At 40.9% G+C, this 18,832-nt stretch overlaps 1 pseudogene; it reads right to left on the reverse strand.

Annotated features, from left to right (window-relative positions):
- Positions 1–240: 240 nt before the first annotated feature.
- LOC137775842 (large ribosomal subunit protein uL30-like) lies at positions 241–1,018 on the reverse strand (annotated as a pseudogene).
- Positions 1,019–18,832: the final 17,814 nt, after the last annotated feature.

Consider the following 18,832-nt stretch of genomic DNA (forward strand, 5'->3'; position numbering starts at 1 on the left):
GTCCTTTGCTGGTTTCAGAGGAGCATGGTGGCTAATGTGGAAAATACATAGGAACTTTTCCTTGGAACTGGGGTGGGATGAAAAGTGCCTGCTGTGAACATTGCCATCTTTTCCCTGACACTTCCCCTCCAGTTTCTGAGGATATAGCAGAAAACAACCTTCTTTGAAGATACTGGGTAACAATTACATAAAACAAAAACACATTCTTCCAATGCACTTGTACTTTCAGAGATTCCAAGTTTAGTTCAGCTGCTGGATGAGCTGATTGATATGTGTGCCTCCATAACCAGGTGAGCCCACTTCCTTGAGGAAGCCCACCCTATTCTTGGTAGTGTGATGGGCCACTGAGAGTTGGAAAGGGTGCAAGAACCCTGAGATCGCCTGAAAATTCTTCCCTGGGAAGGCAATTTCATGAATGAAGTCTTCCAAGCAAATGACACCAAACTTCCCCAGGTGCTCCTCAATCACTGTGTTGTCTGTCAGAGGGATGATTTTATTCTTGGCCTTAGCTTGTCCGTGTTTCAAGCTGAGTTCCCGAACAGACTTTAGATTTGGAAAGTCCCCAGGCCACATAAGAGTCCACTATACCAAAGCGTTTTTATGGTATGAGGGTTTACTTTCACAAAGACACCACTGAAAATCTTACTTAGGCAAAGTTTTCCAATGATACTCTGCACCAGTAAACTCACCACATTAACCCTTTGGATGCCTACAACAAAGGCCAAGAAAGGTTTATCTGGCACTTTCAAGCCATGGGGTTTCCCTTCTAACCATCTAAGGTGCACCCTGTCATGTAGTTGCTGCCGGGAATCATTTAGGAACCATTCTAGTCACTTAAACTGGAGCTCTTTTCATTTCCTCTGCTCCTTTTCTTGCAAAAGTGCCTGCTTCTCTTGGGTGGCTTTGAGGGCCTGATACGCCTTCCTCTTTTTAGGAGGTTTTCTGGAACCAAAGTGATCGTGTTTTTTTTTTTTGCTCTTACTTTCCCATCTTTCCAACGCTGCTGGCTACCACTCATGCGCAGCCCCACTGCACTTTAATTATTGTCATTTAAAAGATGACCACATTATGAGAGGCATAATACCTACCAGAAATAGATTTTTCACATTAAACCATCCTTTTTTAAAAAAATTCATCTTGGTTATATAAACCTGTGTCAGAAATTTTACAAAATTATTCATTCCTGTAAAAATTACTTTCAAAGATATCCTACCATTTTATCCCCAGAAGGTGACATCAGCTTCTACCACATAAGAAAAAAAAATGGCATTAAATGGACATCTTGAAGATAAGAATGCATGCTTTTAGTACAAACAAGCTTTCTCCACACTTTCCTCTTTCTTCTTCACCCCATTCCCTTTGTCCTACCACTCTTCCTTTCCTTCCTTTGTTTTTCTCCATTTCCAACTGCCAATGAAATATGGGACTTGCTTAGACCCACTTAGAGCAATCATGGGTTTTAAGTTTGCTGACTGCTTTTCTAGCATGAGGATTTAGGCAGCGGGGAGCACAGACTGGGAATGTAGGCTAATGTTCCCAGGTTCTAAATATCACCAAATCAGAAAAGAATTGCATTTGTGAAACTGAAGAGAGACTCTTTTTATCTTTTAATAACCCCCTATGCCATCCTTAGCAAAAAATGCAAAAGAAAGGGTTAGAGAAAGGACAAGAGGACTTATCAGAGAGGAGACTTTCTGCTGGGACGTTATAAGTAGCATGAAGGAAGAGTGAATTAAATTTCAGTTAACAGCGCTGAACCCGCAAAGGAAAGGATGGGAAAAGGCAATAAAGAGCTGTGACGGTGCTGACTGAGGATTTAGCAGAAGGGCAGGGTGCCCTCCATCTGTTTGGAGAGTGCAGGCTGAGCCATTGGTGGGGGGCGGCGATCACCCTCAGGGAAGCTGTGACTCAGTGACTCTGCCAGCAATGATGTGTGGGTAAAGCAAAGAAGTACAGTAAAGAAAATGACTACCCAGAATGTGGTGGTGACAGCAGCACCTACTGGCACCTGTAGTGAGAAAAACTCACTCATTCACCTTTTCAAGTGTTGTTTGTGAGGCAGCTACTCTATGTAAATCAGAGTCCCTAACTATGCGCCCTCTTCCAGATTCCTATAACTTCATATTTAGAGTCTTCCTAAATAGGCTTCTTGTCTCTAGCCTCTCCCTATTCCAGTCTATCCTACACACAAAGTCCAGGAAATTCTTCCTCCTACACAAGAGTGGTTATATGCACAGGTTCTGGAATTAGGCTTCCTGGATTCAAATCCTGGCTCCACAACTTATTAGTCTATGAGCTTAGGTTAAGTTAGCTAAACTCTCTGAGCCCCCAAGCATCAGTCAGCTCGGGAGAAGTAACAGAAACAAAAGTTCCCAACATCTTCCTGGTTTTAACAATAGCGCTTTGCTTCTTGCTCATGTGTGTGTCCATCCTAGGTCTGATACTATGCTCTGCAAAATTCTCACTCTGTGATCAAGCCTAAACCTGCGGCCTCACCTGGATCAGGCCAGCCAGTGACAGAGGAAAATCACAGAATAACACTAAACCTTTTGCAGATTCCTCATCTGCAAAATTACTTCCTCATCCTTTCCTCCTTAAAGCCATACTCACTTCCCTCTAAGACACAAATAAATGTTCAGCCCAACAAAGACAAAATATAATTTGCCATTTTCTCCCCAATAATTTAGCTTGATATTTCATATACAGTTGGCTCAATTAATATAGAGTAATGGACCCACCCAGGGAAAACAGGTGTTTCTACAAAAAAAAGTTCTGCTTACAAAATGAAACTAAGACATCAAGCCCTTATTGTTACCTTGACATTGAACAAGTTACCTCCAGCACAGGAAAGTTGTGGAGGAAAAACTACATAAGAGCCTTTTTATTTTCAATGAATATGCCCACACATCTTCACATTTCTAAACACCTTTATAGCATATCATCTATTTCGTACAATACAGCAAAATATAATGTCATGAAAGTTATTGCATTTGTGAAGATGATGACTAAAAATTAACAATGCTACACAGAAGAATGACAGCCAGTACATTAGTCAGGCTAGACGCACTGTTGTAACAGACAACCCCAAAGCTCAGTGACTTACAGTAAATGTTTGCTTGTTCTCTTCACAGTCCTGTGTGGGGTGATGGTAAGAGTGGCACAAAAGATCTCATCACGGTGCAATATGGGTTGGTGATGGCAAGGGGTGGGGCTAGGAGATCTACTTCACGTTCACATTCAGGAACCCAGGCCCCTTCCATCTTGCCACATCTCCCTCCTGTATGTCCTTGGAGTCCTCTCTATTCAGCTATAAGATCGGTAAAGAGATTAGAGGATTGCATTTGGGAGGATTTTATGGCCTAGGCCTGAAAAAGGTGTATATCCCTTCTACCTCATTCAGTGACCACAACTCTGACACAAGGCTGCATCTAACTGCAAAGGAGGCTAGGAAATATCGTCTAGCTACGTGACCGAAAGAAGGCAATTTGGGAAAAAAACAGTCAATCTGTTCCACAGTGACTTAGGCTCACTTTCTAGCTAGGTGACTTGATCTAGTACACAAGCCTTAAAGGCAATGATTCAAATATGTGAATTTACAAAAGCACAAATTACAACATGTTCTATACATTTGGCCTCATGTGCCATGTATCTTTGGAAATGATGGTCTGTTTTGCTATTATAAAGAACCATTCTGACACAAATTGCTGAATCATTATGTGAAATGAAGGTGTCTGATCACTGGATTATGCTATTTGTAAGCTAACAAGTAGAAGAGAAAAGGCTTTCAAATGCTCACCCACAGAATAAACGCGCAGACACAGAACACCATCATGCTATGCTTTGTGCAAACACACAAACTCCTCCCACAGAGATTGACATAATGGAGGGGAAAAAAAGAGAGAGAGAGAGAGAGAGAGAAGGAAAGGATATGTACACAAGGAGTTGAACCAAATCAAATGTTTTGGGATACGCTTGACTACCTGCCCTGATAAGGAATAAGATGAATTCGTAAGATTTGCCTGGCCTCACAGTCAATAATTGTTAGAAAATTGTCAGGCTCAAGATGGATGACATCATGTAGGGCAAATGAAGATCATTTCCTTCTACACCGATTGGTGCTTGAGGTTTGTTTATACCCCAGCTGCCTGGGCCTTGTTGTAAGTAACCAGATATCATAGGTTTGAAACAGGCTTTCCATTTGCATCATCACTGGGCAATGAGTGCAGCCAACAGGAAGCCCAGTGATTCAGATAACTTGTTTTAATTGAAATCAATACCAACACAGGCAAAAACTGCCTGGAATGGCAGTGCTATGCTCTGATGGAAGATTTTCATGATCTCTACCAATGATAACCATTATTAAGAGCAAACTATTAACTTCAACAGTGATATATAGTGCTTTCCAAGAGGAAAGAATAAGTTTGGGACCAGAAAACTGTCCAGAAAAAGTTTTGGACAGTTTTCAATAAGGAAAAGAAAAAAAGAAAGAAATTTTACTTCTTCAGGTCTCTATTTAAAGTTTCAGTCCCAGACTCAAGTTCAATTCCAATTTGAATTTCCAATAAATGGAAAGAGAAAATTAGCCACCCTAATCCCTCTCCTGCCAACTCTTCTCCAGCCTTTCTTTTCCACTCTCACGCAGATTAGGTCTGGTGAAAAAGAGAATAATTATGACAATTAATATTTATTGACATCTTCCAGGTGCAGGGCTGTGTTCTAGTCCGGGAATCAGCAAACTTTCTCTATAAAAGGCCAGATAGTAAATATTTTAGGCTTCATGAGCCATACCGTCTTGATTGTGACTATTCAGTGCTGCCTATGTTATGCAGACACATAGAAAATACATAATAAATTGGTGTCCCTGTGTTCCAATAAAACTTTATTTGTAAAACAAGCAGCAGGTCAGATTTGGCCTACAGACCATACATAGTTTATGGACATAGTTATGGACACTAGAGTTTACATGTTTTACTTATCTTCACTGAGGAGGGTATTACTATCTTATTTTACAGATGAAGTAGACATCCCCCAAAGCTTTCCCTCTAGTTATGGGTGAAGCTGTGTCTGTACTAAAGGCAAGTCTAACACCAAAGCAGCCTATACTTTTCCAACTTTGCCACTCTACTGCATGACTGGAAAAGGCAGTTAGAGCCTGGACAATAGCAGAAGCTACACCCCTGGGCCTGATTACAAATTGCAGCTGCTAGTTTGAAGAGTTGCCCAACTCTTCTCTCCCGGTGATCCAGTGTTGACCTAACCAAATTTTCATGATGCAAGGTATATAAAGAGTCAGATACCACTAAAAATAAGCACTGTCAGAGAGTGTAAACCCCTAAAAAAAATTCATGCCCCATGGCCTCTGGGACCTCAACTCCAACACAGGTCAAGAATTGGGCCAGATTTGAAGAGTATTTGAGCATTAATTTGGTATCACACAAATACCATATTTAAAGCATCCATGTATTTAATGCCCACCAGTAAGATGGGGAGTAAGGGTATCTATATCTCCAGAGCCTTGCATGGAACTTGACACATAGGAAGTTCTCAAGAAATATTTATGCCATGTCTTCATGGATAATTGAGGTAATAAAACTTATTTATTACAAATAAAAATATAATTGTAATTGTATAATTATATATTATATTATTGTAATAAGTATATATTATTATAATCACATGTAATAGAATTATATTACATGTAATTATAATTACCTATTACAATATATAAATAACTTAAAAGTTTTTGTAAGCAATGTAATAAAAGTAAGGTATTATTCCTGCTTTCTGTAAGCTGACACGCCAATAGAAAAGAAGAGAAATATACACACATGTTATTGGCCCTGCATTGTTGCTGAGAAGTAAAAAGTGCTCTAATTGTTCAGAGGAGAGCAGAAAGCTTAACTCCCTCTTCTGCAGGCACATCTTCATAAAGGAGATGGCATAGAGGCCGGCTCTTGGAACTGAGTAGGATTAGGTAGGTGGAGATGTTGGTAGGTGGAGGAAGGGCATCTCAGGCAAAGGAGACATGGTGAGCAAAGACAGGGAGATGGGAAAAGGTCGGGCATCTTAGTAGAAGAGAAGCTGCTTGGTTTGACTAGAGCATTGAGCAGGAAGGGGGAATAATGAAAGATAAGGCCAGAAAGATAGGTTGGGAGAAAGTATAACTTCAATCATAATAGAAGAGTTTTGAAATAAAAACTAATGATGGGAAATGTATTTCCAAACAGAAAAATATTCCAAAGTTTTCCATTTTCTCCAAAAAGTAGAGTTATCTTCCTAATTAAAAGACATTGATAGAAAAAAATAAGTTTTGCTGAATGGTAATAAACTAGAAAAAATTGGTGTCTTAATGTAGAGGAAATGGTGTCACTCAACAGTCATTTGTGAAGTTGTTATGTTTTTAGTTGCTAAATGTGTGAATTTACATCTATTCTAATTGATCATGTCTCAAGAGGTACTATCACCTCATGAGGGAGGAACAGAATGTAATTTTTCTCATTGTTGTATTTCCAGCACCTAGCACAGTGCCGGGTATGTGGCAGAAGCCCAATAAATGTTTAAAGAAGAAATGAATAAAGTAATACTGCCCTTTGTATTCATAAAAATAAACATCTTTTTGTTTATTTCTTGGTGTAGGTAACTACACGTCAGTAATTGGAAAGCCAACTAGGAAATTCACCAATAAAAACACCCAATAAAACAACAAACACTACTTAGGTTAAGACCCTTGCCTTGATTTTAGTGTTGATTGATGAAAGAATCAATTAAACCTGGGTTCTTATTTTAAAATCAAAGCCCTTTGAATTTAGCCATGTGTGAGAGATCCATGTAGTCCATTATTTTCTGATGGCTACAAATAATTTTAACATAGAAAATAATGCTTAAATCAAAACAATGATCATCGGCCTCCTAACTGTTCTTCCAACCCACGCCCACTGCCCACTCCTGTGTGACCTACAGTGCTCCTGAGTTATCTTCTTCAAATAGGATCGTGATTTTAGCACTTTGTAATCCCAGATTAATGGGTCAATTTAAACCGAAAGATTTGCAAAACCCTACTAGCAACATCCTAGCAAGAATATTGCAACAGAAGGTAAATCGTGGCCTGAAGCCTAGAGGGTTTTCATGGGAATTCCTGTGTCTGTCTGGGCTAGTCTTTGGGGTCTAGACTGAGGGAAATCAGTCCCTACATTTGCTAATCACTGAAGCTAAAGCAGGATTTCCGTGCCAAGTAGGCAAAGCATAATCCTTAGAGACACGCCTGCCTCTGAGTAAGATGATGAAACCCCCAGATGGTGACTTGTTATTTCCATACAGCACAGGCAAGTGTCCAGTGTTGACCAGGCATGAAACTGAAGCATGAGAATGGTCCAGAGCTGACTAGTGAATGCAAGGCTTTTTCTTTTTCTTTTCTTTCTTTTTTCTTTTTTTTTTTTTTTTTTTTCTGGTCTTTAGCTATTGTTGTGTACTTAAGAAAACATTTCTTGGTGGTAATGGTTACAGTGGTGGTAGATGGCATCCCACTGCCTTGCAAGAAACAGCTAGCTCCTGAGGTTATTGCAGTGGCTCTGTCTGAGCAGTGTGGCTTCCAAAAGTGGAGGTGGAAATTAACTGGCATTTACGTAGCAAAGCTGCAGGGATAATTAGTAATTCGACACACAGCCGTTCAGGGCAAGGTCAACAGGAGGAGTAACATAGCATCATATGATAACCGTTCAATGGGCTCTGTGAAATGAGTGGGTGGTCTAGGCTCAGCTCTGCCCAGGTACTGGTTCCCACACTCCCAGGCTCGGGGGAGGGTCAACTGAACACAAAGAGTCAACATACAGCTCTGGCTGGATAGAGTTAGCCACCAAAGCCCCGTTAGACCAGAGGTTGGAGCTCCTTCTGGATAAATAAAGTCGTTCATTGAAGCTACAAATGCATGACATTTTAAGTGTACTGAGCCAACTAAATTTTACCAGTTGGTGTAATTTTTCAACTTGAATAGTTTTTCCATTTCTTTGCCACAACATTGTGAGAGGGACTGGACCGAGTCACGCTAATTCTGGGGAAAATGAGATGTTTGGATAGAGAAAAGGCAGGAAGGCTTCGTGTTGAAGGTTTACTAGCAGGAAAAATTTAAAAATGGCCTTCCATTCATGAGCAAGGCTTCATAGTGGCCTGACACCATGGGAATTCACCAGACAGTTGGGTGGAGCTCAACGACCTCTAGTTATGAAGTTTTCACCCTTCCTTCGCCTCAACTGGATTCATGAGAGTGTCCATTTTCAATGATGCCAAACTTTTCTTTAACAATAGAGATGACTCTTCTGTGTTCAGTGAGAACCAATTAAACAAGCAGAGAAGAGTAAAAATTTATGTCGTTATGCTAAGAATTGCTACTAACATTTTTTCAACACTAATGCTTTGTAGATATTTAATTCAGTTGACATTTGTCACAGACCTACTGTGCCCTATTCTAGAAACTATTCACCCTATGCCCCAGGTTCCATCTAAAGAGAGCCCAAGCATAGGTTAACACATAAATAGTTTTCAAATTCTTTACAACAAGTGTCAGCAAACTTTTCTTGTAAAAGGCCAGATAGTAAATACTTTCAGCTTTGGGGACCACACATGGTTTATTCTCTGTGCAACTACTCACCTCTACCTTGTAGCCTGAAGGCAGCTATGGACAATACATCAATGAATGGGTGCAGCTGTGTACTAATAAAACTTCATTTTAAAAGCAGGCACCAGGACTGTGGATTGTAATACAAAATCACCAGAACATCAAACTGAGAGGGAAAGAAAGAAACAACCAAAGTTTACTAGTTTGTTGAAACTATAATCTGATTTCTTTCAGTCATGGCTATGGAGAATTAATTCCCTTAGTCAGATGCAGAGGCAGCTTCACTGTCAGAGTATTTTGTTAATTCATGATTTATGCTTTATCTACTTTCAGAAAGAAAAATAAATCCCAAGTGGCTGTTACTGGTAATATATACATAAAGGTTCACCTACATGGTGTAGCTGAAGAGACATTCCCCAACCAATGCAATTCTAGGTAGAATTATATGTCATCAATTAGAAATTCATCTGAGACAAAAATCTGCCTTCTTCTAACACTTAGTTAAGATGGGCTGTGTCAAGCTTGAGTGGACAAAGCCAGCAAGGAGAGATGGCTTCTCAGGAAATGAGCAAATCAGATCATGAGCCAGCAGAGAAAACGCTCTTTAGGACAGAGTATGAGCTAAATTTAGAGTTAGTGTCAAATCATAGCTTTATGCATCATTAAAGAGGTGAGAACAGGGAGAAAAAAAAGCACTAACATTTTTTGAGAAATTACTATATGACTAGCATGGTATTAATAAGTACTTTAAAATGAGCTATCCATTCAATATTTTTGATACTCCAAAGTAAGTATGCTTATCCACATATTACAGGAAAAAAAAAAAAAAGGAAACATTTTCCTTAAATTTACACAACTGGTACCTCTTAGAGTTGCAATCTGAACCCATCTCTCTCTAGTTCCAAAGCATATGGCTTTCTGTTATACAACACTGCCTCTTGAGCACAAAATATCAATATTTTGCCTATCTTGAGTCAAGAATTCTCTTACTTCTTCCTAATTCCTTTAACCTATGACATGCTCTTATTGTCTGTTCATTGTTGAATCAAATCATGGTTAATATAACCTTAATCAAAACCCAGTCCTATGATTGGTATATAGTTCCTTGGATTTGAGGTTAACTAGCCCACCAGAGATCAAATAATAGGTCATATGTCAAAAACTATATTCCACCTCTTTTCTCAGTCGGTTAACTGGAGCTGGCTTCCAAAATAGTCCATAACTCTCATGCATTTGGCTACCAATTAGTCCTGAGAGTATAATAATTAAAAGAAAAAGAATAGCTAACATTTACTGTGTACTAAGTATGCACCAGTCAGTGTGACATCATTCAGAATCCTTTGATGATCCTCTAAGGAGAGTAGAACCGTGACGCCATTTTATGTAAACTATTTCTCACTAAGAGTTAGGATAATCTGCTCTGGGTCACCCAACTGGTAAATAGCAGAGCTGAGATTCAAACCCTCATCTGCTTAAATTACTTTTAAATTCAGACCTTAGAGAAAAATCACAAGGATGTTTTTCCTGCTTATCAGTGACAAGACCACCCCCCCCCCAACCCCGGTCAGGTAGATACCTTGTTTCTTTCACTTCCTGAATGAAATTTTGGGCCCCAGGAAAGTAGTCTGAGGAAGAGTAGGCAGCTGTATCCACTCTTCCTGCTGCCTCAAGAACCCCTACAGAAACTGGGAGCTAAAAGTAGTGGAAGAAAGAAAGGGAAGGGACAGACATTGTTGAAGGAGAAACAGAATCGTCTTAATAATAAAGCTTTTTCAAAAATTTGCTTTGGAAAATTTAAATGTATGTACATGTTTGTCCAAAAGTGATCAAAAGTAAAATTCAAATACTGTACTTGCCAGTACTTGCATTTTACTCACATAGAGATAGAATTGGTACAAAACATATAAGAAAGTGAATAAGAGTTCTTTCTCTCTTTTTTATTTCTCAACAGCCAGCTACCCAGAGCACCTCACTGTAGGTTTCCCAGTGTTACAAACCCAGGAGTCCCTGACTTTATACTGAATTTCAGAAAGCCCACATTCTATGTGCATTCACCTAAGGCTGTGAATCAAATGACAAACTGTTCATTTTATTCTCAAGTAGGAACATTCCAGTTTCTCTGACAATGTTACACATATATTGTCCTTTTAGTCTTTCCTTACAACAGAGTATCTTTGCCTATATGGAATCAAGATATGATTCTTAAACAACAAAGACTGTAATTGTATTAGCAGCACAATGAGTCACCCTATCACTTATATCCTGAATAAATGTGAGATGCATCTGTTGAAATGGAATCCGTGGGCTCCTTTTAATGGGCCAAATGTCTCCAAGGACAAAATAGTGGGAGGAAGTGATCCAGCTGCTCAGACTACAAATCTTTTGTCCTTGAAAGAAAAATCAGCAAAGCATCCTGTAAAAAATAATTGTACGCACTTTACCTTGGGAAAAGACTAACAAAATTTAGGTAGAACACTGATCATTTGACTATTTCTATTTCTATTTATTCCTCACGGGAGGTCTGGCAAGAGTGAATTTTCCTCCCTGATGTGTTCCTCAAATTGTGATTTTCAAACTTTTTCAAGGCCACTTCAGAGAAGCAAAAGAGCATATAATCTACCTGCCCTACCCACTCCCATTGCTACTGCAAAAAACAAAAACAAAAAACAAAAAAACCCTCACCAAATAAATGGAAAGAAGAGTGTCGTGGATAAGGTGTGAAGGGAAGGGATGAACCAAATGTTCCTTAGTGTGAAAATAAAAAATATAACATAAAAATTATTGTATAAAGTGGGGGCATCTTAGAACTTTAAAACTGCTCAGGGCCCCTCTGAATGGCCCTGGTTGATCTGCAAATGCCCTTGGACCAGGGCAAGACTACTTCGTAAGAGGAAGAAGGATTTTCTTCATGAGAGAAAGTTGGCCTAGGGGTTGGGGGGAGAGACAAAAGGTGCATGTCCTAGAGTTGAAAGGGAGCTTGCACAATAGTTGCTCCAAGCTTCCTAGGGTTGACACTCCTTCCTATCACTCTCACTGCCCCCAACCTCACTGATGTAGGGAGACAGAGCCGTCATCTAGGATCTCCGGGAAGATCATGACATTACTTGCCTGGGCCCTCGGAGGCATGCCCTGGAGAGAGGAAACCTCAAAGCACAAAGGACAAAGGACTCATTAGAAAAGCTGTGCCTCACAGATCACTCATCTCGCTCGGAGGGGGTCAGGCTTCATTCCTTTTTCTATTCTGCCAACTGCAGTAAAGGAAAGAGGGAGCCCAACCCTGCTGAGGAAAGGAAGTGGCAGGGGTGGCACTGAAGATGACAGAGTAGTTCTGGCAAAGGCCCTGGCAATTGATGAATGTGCATAGAGGTGCATGCCTTGGTGTTAGCCGCAGAAAAAAATACCAGGCAAGCTGAGCAGGTCGAAGCAGTGACAGACAGCAAGAGTAGGCAAGGGGTAGAGCAAACTCTGACCAGTTTGTGCAGGAGATATCCAAGGCATCGCAGTCTCCTTGCTGTGAGTAAAGATGGGATGGGAAATGCATAATAGATCACTTAAGGATTGCATGGTTGAAATTAGCCACTGAGAAGACTGGGGACCTCTAGGGAGTTTTGTTAACAGGAGGAAGGTCATTATCATTGCATCATAATGAACATTTATAGGGCACTTGCTTTGGCCCAAGCATTGTGGTAAGCCCTATGCATGCATTTTCTCTTTAATCCCCATAACAACTCTGTATGGTAGACACTGTACTTCCCTAGAGTGGTATGGCCATTTTACAGATGAGGAAAGGGAGCCCCTTGAAAAGTTAAGAATCTTGCCCAAGATTACATAGCTGGCACATGGCAGAGTGAAGACTGGTCCTCAGGTCTGTCTTATATCAAAGGTAGACTCTTTAAATAATGGTGAAGTACTTAACCAGCAGCCCCGCCTTGTCTCTCTCCTTAGGATTTTTATGTACATTCATATTTGTTCATCACTCATGTGCCAAAGACCTATGAGAACCTACTATGTTCCAGAGCCAGTGCTCAGCATTGGGGAAACATTTTTGGAAATATCCACAGAATCCCACATCTTTTGGAGCTTTCAGTCTAGTTGAGGAGACAGACATTAGTCAAATAGTTGTACACATAAATATAAAATTACAATTGTGATAAATGCTATGAAAGATTTTAAAGCACATGACAGGGGTATTTGCTTAGTCTGAAGGTTCCCTACAAAAGGGACCAGTGAGCTGACAGTGGAAGAATGAGTAGAAAATAACTAGGTTAAAGTGTGGAGCTGAGAAAAGCACCTTATCTGGTACTAAAGCCCTGCTGGGGAAAGGGAACAGGATCTGGTGGAGAAAATAATAAAAAAGGGAAGGTGATATGATTGTGACTACAGAAAGAGAGAGATAAAGGGTCTACAGAGGATAATAGGAGAGTCTTGCATAGCTTTCAGTGTTGATAGGAAGGGTTCAGTAATGATAATAGTTGTTATGCAATATAATAGCTGGTTGTATGCAAGACAGTCTTCTAAATACTTTACACATATTTACTCATTTAATCTTTCTTATTAGCCTCTGTGGACGAGGTACTCTTATTATTCTCATTTTACAGATAAAGAGATGGAAGCACAGAGTTTAAGGAACTGGCCCAGCTACTAAATGTCAGAGCTCCAGCGTTCCTGTTCTTAACCAATATAGATTCCTGCTTCTATCTTTTATAGAGAAGGGAATGAATATATTAAGAAAGTATAATCAATAGATTAAGATGGTAGTTCTTAAATACCAGTGCACATGAAAATCAACAAGTATGCCCATTAAAATTCAGATGTCTGTTGCTCAAGCAATTGCAGGAAGGAGTGTATAGCCTAAGAGTGAAACTGAGCAGGACCTTGTGGGGCTCCTGGACACAGAAACCTTTCCGTGTCCCCTGTTTCTTGTTTGTAGGGAATAGACTCCAGCCTCTGTGACCTTCCCTGAGTTCCAAAGGGCAGATTCAAACAGTTGCTAATCAGGGAAGGAGGGGAGGCAGAGACAAGGGAGGAGCAGCCAAGAAACAAGAGTGCAGCCTTGGGGCGGGATTCTGGTGCCGCCTGAAGAGATACACATAACAATATCATTGAGCTCTCTTTACAGAACTAAAACCCCCAACAATGGAAGATGTTAGCATTCTTCATTCCAGATTAAAGGAACCAGAGAAGCTCTTCAAGAGACCACCTGAGGCCAGATTAAATGAGTGCAGGCCCTGCACACACCCTAATCATTATTGGCAACGCTCCCTTGAACTATTGCTATAACACTCCTCACCAAGTCCTCCCAGATTAGGACACACAGTTTTGAGAGACATGAGCCTGCTGTGTCCCCCTTTGCCTGGCAAAGCAGTAAAGCTATTCTTTTCTACTTCACCCAAAACTCTATCGCCAAGATTCAGTTTGGCACTGGTGCACAGAGGCTAAGTTTTCGGGATCAAGAGAGCAATAGGTGCTTTGTGACCACCTAGAGGGGTGGGATAGGGAGGGTGGGAGGGAGAGAGATGCAAGAGGGAAGAGATATGGGAACATATGTATATGTATAACTGATTCACTTTGTTATAAAGCAGAAACTAACACACCATTGTAAAGCAATTATACTCCAGTAAAGATGTTAAAAAAAAAAAGAGAGAGAGCAATAGGAAGGCCAGATGACTGAGGAAAGACTAGATGAAGAATGGAGATAAACTAAATCTGCCAAGGATGCTGCAGGCTTGAGGTCCTATAAGAGGGAACCAGTAAGATCCAGAAGAGGAAGAGATGTATTTATGGCTAAAAGGGAAGTCAACGGGAGGCTTGGTTTATTCACAGTGTTCTGGTGTTTGAAATGGGCATTGTTTAAAACTTCTTTTATCCCAGAATTATTTCCCAGAACTTCCTACTGGGCCTCCCAGAACACTGAGATGAACATCTAAAAAATTGACAGGGATGAGAGGAAATATCTGTGATCTTTAGCTTCCACAGCTAATGACCTTTCCCCAACACTTACATCACCAGAGAACACAAGCCAATACATGCTATAAGGATGTAACCAGCAGTAGGGAAAACATTCATTATCAGAAAGAATTGCCCAACTCCTAAGGATTCAGCTATGGGAGAAAAAAATTCTGCTTAATGGAAATATCAAAAGTTAACTTTTCTTAGTTCTTTCAGTGGGTCACTCTCATTGCCTATTTCAGTCGCCCCCAAGAAGCAAATCACAACTGGAGTCAGATTTCAAGTTCAGACAACTCTCAACTATCTGTGTATTTCACAACTTATAATCCATATGAACCCAAATGCTTCACTTCGCTAACAGCTTCTACTGCCTCCTCCCCTTTACCCAGAAATAACTTCCCTGGCACCTTTAACTGGAGGAAAATGCTTACCTTGAGTTTAACCTTGTAGCCCTTCATTCTGCTACCATGAACTTCAATAGTCAACATTCAGGCATATAGAAGTAAGACTTCCAGTTTCTGGTTCTGCATGTAAGGAGCTTGGAAGTCACCATTCTGTCCTAACAACAAGTAAAAAAGCTCAGTAGACTGAAAAATTAACAACTCTTCTTGTATCTGTAAGAGAGTGGAGGACAGAGAGCAAAAGGCTGCCCCCAGGATTGGAGAGAGAGGCAAACACAGGGAATCACGGCCATCAGGGGCAAAGGCTCTGGAGCAGACGCCGTCAGGGGAACCAGCCAGTGCTGGGGCAGGAGAACTTGAACTGTGAATGACCAGTTGCTGGAGACTCAGTGTGGACAACTCTGAGAGTTAAAAACTGCAGTGGGGGCGCTTCCCTGGTGGCGCAGTGGTTGAGAATCTGCCTACCAATGCAGGGGACACGGGTTCGAGCCCTGGTCTGGGAAGATCCCACATGCCGCGGAGCAACTGGGCCCGTGAGCCACAACTACTGAGCCTGTGCTCCGCAACAAGAGAGGCCGCGATAGTGAGAGGCCCGCGCACCGCGATGAAGAGTGGCCCCCGCTTGCTGCAACTAGAGAAAGCCCTCGCACAGAAACGAAGACCCACCACAGCCAAAAATAAATATAAAAATAAATAAATAAAATAAATAAAGACAACTGAAATACTACCTCCTCAGTGAAGACTTCTGAGATCTTCAAAAAAAAAAAAACAACTGCAGGGGGACCCAGTCACAGGGGGAGCCCTGCGATATTGTGAGAAGGGACACATCCTACCTCATGAAAGTGAACTGGGCACAAAATGTAGCATCTCCATCTCCCCACTCCTCCTGAGTTTGGGGGAAGAGGACATAATTCACTTACTAAATTGAAGTGGAAGCAGAACTTCCCTAGGTAACCAGGGAAAAATGTCCATGAACTCAGGCCAAGCCAAAGCTTCCATTCCCGGCCTCGTGGGCAGCCAGCCCACCCTTCGGAAGTGCCTCAGACAGGACTCTCCAGCGAGGAAGCTTCCTGTAGGTCGCAGTGTCTCCTGCCCTGCCACCACGAGAACGGCCAGAACTCATTCATCTGTGCCCCTCATCCTGTCAAGGGGAGTAGTCAGAGAATTCCCATTTAAACAACCTCAGCAGAGCTGATGGAAAACAGGAGGAGAAAGAAGAAAACTGCAGGACAGTCCCAAGGGTTGTAGAAAATGATTTAAATATACATACATACTACATAATTTATATATACATATAATATAGATATATACCGAATACATATTATACATAATGTATTATAAATATATATGTGGCTGTGTCTATTTTACATATATTATATATGCAGTTTATATAGAGACATACATATACATACATATATATTATATATGCATATAATATATTGCTCTCCCTCCCACCCAACACATATGGGCTCTGACTTCACAGTTTAGTGCATAACCAAAATACTCAAGAGAATTAAAATTAAAAACACAGAGCAGGTCTCTAGCAGAATGGGTGGCTGTTGTCGAGACTTGATTTTCAAGTCCAAGCTGAAAAGCTGATCCAGCCCACGGTAGACGGGCGCCTCAGGAAAGAAATGATTTAGCAATAGCTTCCAACATCCTTCCATCTCCAAACATACGAGTTCAACAACCCACGCTGTTCCCTTATTCTTCCTCCAAATAGGAAGAAATACTTCTGGTAAAACATCTGTTTTAGCTCCCAAATGCCCTCAAAACACATTAAACAGCCTAGGACCTGCCTGCTGGGAGGAGGCCAGAGTGGAGGAGCATGCTTGGGACCACTTGGGTGGCAGGCAGTCCCTTCTGTGCCCAAGGGCACCTGGCTTTTGAAGTTTGGAAAACTTCATCCGTGGCACATTGATTTTCATATACTTCGATTCTCCAAGAGATATGAAAAGGACAAACTTCCCTCCCCAAAGGAAAAGGAGAGCTGAGGAAGGAGTTAGAGATGTACACATTTTCCTGTCACAACAAATAATCCTCTCATGATCAGAGCAGCCTGTAGCAAAGCACTGTATGCCTGCAGCTGAAAAGAGAAAACTCTTTGCTTTCTTTATGATAATAGCATTACTATTGGAAGTGTGCTTGCATAGTGTAAGTCTTCCTAGATGAATGAAAAGGTCCTTTTTTAAACTGCAGAATGGCAGTGCCTGTCCCAAAGCAAACATGGTTCTGTTTCTAGCTGTTTTTGTTGTTATCTATCTCAGAGGAGCCCAACTTAGCTTCTGTCTTTAATGGCTGGACTGTTGTGGTACTGTCAGACACACATTTAACTAAACGCAAAACTCGCCAAAGCAAATCGCTGGTATTTAAGTAGTTCTAAATGAAAGGCTTCTCCCATGGGATTATATGTTGGACGCTCAGTAAGACATAAGTGAAACCAGCTGAAAATAGAGAATATAAAGACCATTTGCTCCTGGAGTGTTCATCAGTGTCTCTGTCTAGCAGTTGAGACTTGAGACTCTCGGCAACATGCCTCCATCACCCTTTCTAGGCGTTACACTCATTTCTTCAAATCAGGTACTCTTCTCCAGTCATATCAAGCTTCTTCTGGTCCCCTATTCACCATGAATTTATTGCCTCACTGGCTCTTCTTGACCTGTCTCCCAACCCTTACCATTTCGATTCTAACCAGCGTCAATCAAGAACCTGGCTCCTGGCTCCTTGTGAACTTGAGACTTTAGACCACTGTATTTTCCCTTCTCTGACTTCTATTGTACTCTCTCTGGCATGCAATTAATTGACCTTTCAAACTATGCTACTCCCTAGTTATCAGCACTATGCCAGCAATTGTTTCCTTTAAATGGAGTGTACTATATTATACAAGCAATTGTTTCCTCAACTATATGTGAATAAATATGTCAACAATCAAAAAATATTATATATGGTATAAAAAAATAAAACATGTTAATGGATAAAGGGAAACGGGTGGGAGTGAAATTTTTGAAGGGTGATCAGGGAAAAGAAGGTACATTTGAAATGAACAAAGTGAGCCAGGACTGGGGAGAAGGAATGTGGAGATGACTTCAATGGCAAGTCAAAAAGACCTGAGAGGAAACGAGCTAGTGATCCTGAGAGGAACAAAAAGAAAGCTGGCACATGATGGAGAAAGTGATAAAGATGAGTTCAGAAAGGAAGACAGTGGGAGATCATGGGGGTCCCTGTTGGCTGGGTGAGGAGTTTGGGTTCCATTCTAAGAGGAATGGAAAACCTCTAGAGGACTTTAACCAAGGAAGTGATTTAAGCTGGTTTATGTTTTTAACAGATCTCTCAGTCCACAGTGTGGAAAATAGACTGTAAGAGCCTAGAAGCTGACCAGTTGGGATGCCAGGTGAAAGGTGAGAGAGGCTTGCCCTGGGGTGTTAGGCTTGAAGATAACAAGTGGTCCAGTTGGGGACATATTTGAAGATAGAGTTGGCAAGATTTGGTGATGGAGTGAATACAAGTTATGAGGGAAAGAGAGCAACTGAGGATAATTACTAGATTTTTGGCCTAAGGAACTGGGTGTCACGTGGCCCTCATGGACCAATGTTTCCATTACATCTCAGTCAATACACATTATTATGACCTACCAATTATTGAATACCTATTCTATGTTATGTATGTTTTAGCCGTTATTCATAATCACTACATAAGCTTACGAGGTAGGCATTGCGACCAGCAATTAACAGATGAGGAAGGTGAGCCGCAAGAGATTAATTTGCCCAAAATCACACAGCTAAGGCAGGTTTCAAATAATGCTCGCTATATCTCCAAAATCTGTACTGTCTCCATTTAAGCACAGCTCCCTTTACTTGTCCATTGTCTGCTA

Source organism: Eschrichtius robustus, chromosome 13 (genome assembly GCF_028021215.1).
Source record: "Eschrichtius robustus isolate mEscRob2 chromosome 13, mEscRob2.pri, whole genome shotgun sequence".
Taxonomy (NCBI): Eukaryota; Metazoa; Chordata; class Mammalia; order Artiodactyla; family Eschrichtiidae; genus Eschrichtius; species Eschrichtius robustus.